The sequence below is a fragment of the Solanum lycopersicum genome, chromosome 6, assembly GCF_036512215.1.
Source record: "Solanum lycopersicum chromosome 6, SLM_r2.1".
Classification (NCBI taxonomy): Eukaryota; Viridiplantae; Streptophyta; class Magnoliopsida; order Solanales; family Solanaceae; genus Solanum; species Solanum lycopersicum.
The window spans coordinates 5680684-5687835 of record NC_090805.1 but is presented as its reverse complement, the minus strand read 5'-3'; positions in this window follow the sequence as shown (position 1 = coordinate 5687835).

Sequence of the window (7152 nt, the reverse complement as noted above, 5' to 3'; positions counted from 1 at the left end):
ACTGTCTCAATCTTAGAAGGATCCACCATCACTCCATCCTTAGAAACCACGTGCCCCAAGAAGGACATTGCATCTAGCCAAAACTCACACTTAGAGAACTTGGCATAAAGCTTTTTCTCCCTCAACATTTCCAATACCATTCTCAAATGCTCCTCATGTTCTTTCTTGCTCTTTGAGTATATCAGTATATCATCAATAAATACGATCACGAAGAGGTCCAAATATGGCTTAAAAATCCCGTTCATCAAGCTCATGAACGCAGCAGGGGCATTCGTAAGACCAAAAGACATCACTACAAATTCGTAATGCCCATACCTCGTTCGAAAAGCAGTCTTTGGCACATCCGTTGCCCGTATTTTCAATTGATGATAACCGGATCTCAAGTCAATCTTAGAGAAGACACAAGAACCTTGTAACTGATCGAACAAGTCATCAATGCGAGGAAGAGGATACTTGTTCTTTATGGTTACCTTGTTTAGTTGTCTGTAGTCTATACACATTCGAAAACTCCCATCCTTCTTCTTCACAAACAAAACCGGAGCACCCTAAGGAGATGCATTTGGTCTAATAAAGCCTTTGTTTAACAACTCTTGAAGTTGGGCTTTTAACTCTCTTAACTCCGCGGGAGCCATTCTATAAGGGGGTATAGAAATGGGGCGAGTACCCGGTTCAAGGTCAATACAGAAATCAATATCCCTATCTGGTGGCATACAAGGAAGATCTGCAGGGAACACATCCAGAAACTCACGGACCACCGAAATCGACTCAATCGAAGGTACTTGGGTAGTGTCATCCTTGAGATGTGCCAAGAAAGCTAAACACCCTTTACTAACCATTTTCTTAGCACGAAGAAAGGAGATTATACGCACCGGATTGGAAGTGTAGTCACCCTCCCAAACTAACGGATTTGTCCCAGGCTTGGCTAACGTCACCGTTTTAGCATTACAATCCAAGATCGCAAATTGCGGAGAAAGCCAAGTCATACCCAGAATTACATCAAAATCATCCATTTCTAAGATAACCAAATCTACATAAGTGTTGCTCCCCACAAAGTTCACCAAACAAGACCTATATACCTTTTCAACTACCACAGACTCACCCACCAGAGTAGAAACACGAATAGGCATATCAAGTAATTCACAATGTAAATTTAGACCATTAGCAAATGAGGAAGATACATAAGAAAATGTGGATCCAGGATCAAACAATACAGAAGCCATGCAATCACAAACCAGAAGATTACCTGTGATGACAGCATCAGATGCCTCCGCTTCAGACCTCCCAGGGAAAGCGTAACAATGGGCCCTATCGTTTGTCTGTCCATTGCCCCTACCATGTTGTGATGTAGCGGCTCCAGTTTGCCCATTACCTTGGCCATTTTGGTGACCACCATTACCTCGACCACCACGTCCTCCAGAATAACGGCCTCTACCATGACCACCTCTACCTCTAGCCATTGGGGGTCTATAACTCTATTTTGGACAATTTCTCCTAATATGTCCAGTCTCCCCACATCCATAACACTCTCTAGAGTCAAGCATAGGTCTCTCAGAGAAGTGTTGATCGGTCTGAGCTGGACCCCCAACTACAGTCTGTAGTGAAGACTGAATGGGTCGAACTGAGTAACCTCCGGAACCCTGTCCTCTAGAGTAAGAACCATTAAACTCACCTACCTTTCGAAACCTCTTTGATGTCGATGCCATGGTGAATTTATGTGGCTTCACTCCTTCCACCTCTACCACGAAATCTACCACTTCTTGGAAGCATTTGGTCGTAGCCGCTACCTGTAAGGCTGAAATCCGCAACTCTGACCTCAACCCCTTCACAAAACGACGAATCCGCTCTTGTGGACTGAAACAAAGTTGGGTGGCATATCTGGATAGTGCACGAAACTTAGCCTCATATGCATTGACCGACATCCTACCTTGCTCTAGGCTCAAGAACTCATCCCTTTTCCTATCCTTCAATGTCCGAGGGATATACTTCTCCATAAACAAGCTAGAGAATGAGGCCCAAGTCATAGGTGGTGCCTCTGTTGGTTGACACTTAATATGTGACCACCACCACATTTTGGCGTTCCCTTGAAACTGATAACTCACAAACTCAACACCAAACCGTTCTACTATACCCATCTTGTGTAGTAGCTCATGACAGTCAACCAGAAAATCGTAAGCATCCTCAGATTCCGCACCCTTAAAGACTGGAGGTTTCAATTTCAAGAACTTACTAAAAATTTCATGCGGATCATTTGTCATTATAGGCCCAGTAGTCAGACGTGGAAACGTGCCTATGTCCAATGAGGCATCCATACGAGGAGCCATAGTGGCTGCATGTTGTACCTCTGAAACCGGAGGTGTTGGTGCAGAAAACACTGGAGGTGCCTGACCCTGATCGGACAACCCACTAAGATAAGCGAGCACCTGATTTATCATCTCTGGGGTAGGCTGGGGTGGCAATCCCTCATTCTGCACTTGTTCATTTTCCCCATCCTCCCCTTCTCTTATTACCTCCTCAGTCGGTGGAGGAGTCACTGCCCTAGTATAAGATGGACTAGGTGCTCGTCCTCTTCCCCTAGAGGACGTCCTCCCACGACCTCTACCACGGTCTCTTGCCGCTGCTCTTCCTCGAGCTACAACCCAAGTGGCTGGCTCAGACGCACCCTGTCCCGCCGGTGCTGGTGTTGGTGCTGGCGTAGTCGTTGCTCTAGTTCTAACCATCTGCGAAATAGAGTGAAGATGGTCAGATACCAATTTGTATCACCTAGATACAAATTGGACCCAAGTAATAGCACGAAAGAAAGAAAGAATGAATGCAATTTTCCTGAAGTCTTATAGCCTCTTAAAGAAAAGTAAAGGCGTCCCCCTACCGTTCCTTAAGACTCTACTAGACTCGTTCTTGTGTGATGAGACCAACGAACCTAATGCTCTGATACCAAGCTTGTCACGACCTAAATCGGGTTGCGACTAGCACCCACACTTACTCTCCTATGTGAGCGAACCAACCAATCTAACCTTAACATTTCAATATAATATCAACAGAAAGTAATGCGGAAGACTTAAGCTCATTAAATAAAGACCAATTCATTAACTTCTAAAATTCAACATCTATTATTCCCCAAAATCTGGAAGTCATCATCACAAGAACATCTACGATCAAATGACTAAACTAAGAGTATTCTAAAAGCTAAAAATCCATAAGAAGCTAGTCCATGCCGGAAGTTCAAGGCATCAAGACTTGAAGAAGAAGATCCAGTCCAAGCTAGAAGCATTAGCTAACCCTGAATTTCCGATGTAGTAAGACTGACTTGAATTACTGTTGAGTTGAAGACGATGGCACGTTTGCTGCACTCCACAAATAAACAAGAAGAAAACATAAAAGTAGGGGTCAGTACAGAACACGGGTACTGAGTAGATATCATCGGCCAACTCAAAATAGAAATCAATATATACCAAGTAATATCATGAAATCAACTATGATACTCAACATGTAGCAACAACAAATACTATATCATTAACAATTACCGTCAAGTTCACACATGAGGACTCAAGCCTCAATACCATACTCATTTGGGAATCATGTTCATTAGATTGAGTATATTAACATCTTTCAAGATTCATTATCTTTATTTCTCTTGTGTCGGTACGTGACACTCTTCTCCCTCAATATTCATTAATCCTCTTGTGTCGGTACGTGACACTCCGATCCCCTAAATCTATGTGTCGGTTCGTGACACCCGATCCCCTAAATCTATGTGTCGGTTCGTGAAATCCGATCCCCTAAATCTACATGTCGGTTCGTGACACCCGATCCCCTAATACTATGTGTCGGTTCGTGACACCCGATCCCCTAATACTACGTGTCGGTTCATGACACCCGATCCCCTAATACTACGTGTCGATTCGTGACACCCGATCCCCTAATTCTACATGTCGGTTCGTGACACCCGATCCCCTAATTCTATGTGTCGATTCGTGACACCCGATCCCCTAATACTACATGTCGGTTCGTGACACCCGATCCCCTAATTCTACGTGTCGGTTCATGACACCCGATCCCCTAATCTCCTTCCATCAATTCATCAAGCCTTATTTCTTACCAAGGCATCATCAATCCCATTATTTTAGTTTATCACACCTTATTTTATACCAAGGCCTCATTATTAACAAAGAGATTAGGATTTTGCAAGATTTGGGATTCAATAACTTCATCATGCTTATATAATCACAATTATATAATTACATTCATGCCAGCATACAATTAAGCACATAGCAGGGTTTACAATATTATCAATACATATCATTCTCTATTAAGAGTTTACTACAAATATCGTAAGAAAAACCATAACCTACCTCCACCGAAGATTCGTGATCAAGCAAGCAAATTTTCCCAAAGCTTTGTGTTTTTCCCCTTCTCGATCGTCTCTGTCTATCGATTCCCTTCTCTCTCTTTCTCTTGTTCTTTCTATTTTCTTTATTCAAACCCTCTTTCTTTTACCCTAATTAGTATATAATTAAGAATAAAAGATGACAATAATAGCCCACTAATTAACTTAAGGTTACCTCTTTTATCCCCCAAGAAATTGAGTTATTAATATAGACCCACGAAATATATAATTATAGCAGGAATAGTCCAAAACACCCCTTTAAAACTTAACCAGAATTCCGACTTCAACTGGGATTACGCAACCTGTGACGGCCCGTCGCGCCTGTGACGATCCGTCATGCAGGTTCGTCAGAGACTCGATTTACTTAAGGAGTCTGTGACGGCCCGTCGCACATACGACGGTCCGTCCTGCACTTCCGTCACGACATTCAGAGAATCGTTCCCTGTACCAAATTCTCAAGAGTTGAAGTGTTTTGAAATGGTGGATCACGACGGTTCATCGTGCCTGTGACGGTCCGTCCTGCAGGTCCGTCATAGAGTTCAGAGAGTCGATTTCAGCACCCAAATTTCAGAATTTCTAAGTGTTTTGGGACGAGACACCCTCGATGGTCCGTCGTGCCCATGATGTTCCGTTGTGGGTTCCGTCGTCTCAGCCTGTTTTTCCTGAAATAAAATCTGCTGCTCAAAACGACTAAACAGGCCGTTACACCAAAACATCCCCCTCTTCCCCCACCCCCCAAAAAAAAGGCCTAGTCTAAATGCATAGGAGCTTCTAAGGGTAAAATTTTAAAACGAAATAAGGCATAGCTCCCACCATGATAAAAAAGGAGAAAGTCTATCAGAGATCATCATAAACTTCAACCATTAAAGATACCACTGTCATAGCAAGAGTAGTCTCAACAAAAACAAAACATACTCATAGGCATCATTATTCAAAACGAGAAAACCATACAATATAATATAGATAATTACAAAGACATGCAATATAAGAGTTACACCACCCCATTTCTCTACTCACATACTCATACTCCTTTCTGGTAAATACTATGACTAAGCACCTATATTAAATCAACCTAAGGCCTCAAAAGGTTACAACTTATGTTACAACAATGTAAAATCATAGCCTAGCCCTTCTATCACATTAATATCAACAAATATCAGACCATTATAGCCCTATAAACATACTTACTAGTACTTCGCCATTTCTCTTGCAAATCACTGCCCTTTTAAGATTAGTATATAGAACCGCCACCTTGGTAACATTTCAGAAAATATACTTGTCTAGTGAAGGGTTTATTAGGTTTTAAGAATATGTATTAAGGTATATAGGCATCCTAATGCCCAATATTAAGTAATATTGGGCATGTTAGAGAATATTGGGTTAAGGGTGTTAGCCAATTTCTATGTATTAAGATATACTTTGATGTTCAAATGCTTTAATCCAAGCTTTTTAGGAATTTTACCTGCAGTAAATACTCTAAGCTAAATTTTTTTATTTCATAGCTTACACACATTAGGTACGAGGCATCCAAGTGTTAAGCCTAGGTACCATAGCACATGATCATTTAAAATGATCATGTAGATTAAGTAGTGCCCAAGTACATAGTGAGGGTCCTTGGACAATAAATGTGTAGGAATACATGTGCAAGAACACGTCAAGCACATGTGCAAGAGACCAAGCGACCAAGCCCCAACGGAATTTGGTTAGGGCGGTTAGGGGGAAGGCGCGCACATGGGTAAAGCCATATGGGTCCTAGCTTCCTAAAAAACTTTAGGATCTAACTAACTTATCTAACTATCTAAACAACCTAGGATTAATTAAAATAAACTAACTAGTGTACCCAAAATCCTAAAATCTAACCAGGTGACACTAGCCGGGTAACCAACTAAAGAAACATGCTAGTACCTAACCTAGGATGGTCCAAAGAGGTTGGTTGTGGTCCAAGTGACTTAGGGGCACTTTTTATAATTACAAATAGGTCACTTAATTAATTAAATTAGCAACTTAATTAATAAATTTAAAATTCACGGTGTAGCTGAGACACCTTAGCAATTTTCATATTTAGCTAAGTCAAATGCTCTCCTATTTTAGTCAATTTAGGAGGGGTATTTTGGTAATTAGTTAATTAATTATTTAATTAAGTTAATTAGCCCAAGTTGAATTAGTCAATATTCAGTTCCTAAGACTTAGACTCACTTTTAACTAGGTAAGAAACCTCACAACCCAAAAACGGTATCAAACGTAAGAAAAACAGTGAACAATTCTCCTTAGGCAATTTCAAGGCAGTTCTTCAAGATTTTCGTGTAAAGTATGGGGTGATCTTCGTAGATTCAATTCTACAGTAAGGTATGGGTTTTATCTCTTAAATTTCTTTCCCCAAGAGGCATTTCAAATATTTTTGAATTCAAGAAAATTTAAACTAGCGTTGTTTCCAAGGAATCGAATGTTCATCTCCATAGTTCTCCCTATTTCTGATTCTAGTAGAATGTATAATGCAAATCTTGAGCATATTGTTGGTATGTGGTGCTAACTGATAATTATGTGTAGGTTTCTATGATTCAATAATGTTGAATGAGACCTATAGGTTAGAATTGTATAATTAGAATATCATTTACATGAGATAAGAATGTTGTAATGCCAAATTGTGTTTCAAAAGATGAAATTGTTAAAAGTTGGCTTGCTTAAAGTGATGAGATTACCATAGTATATACATGAAGTTAATTGAATTGGCTAATGATATTCTCATGACCACTGTCTAGTTAAAGTTT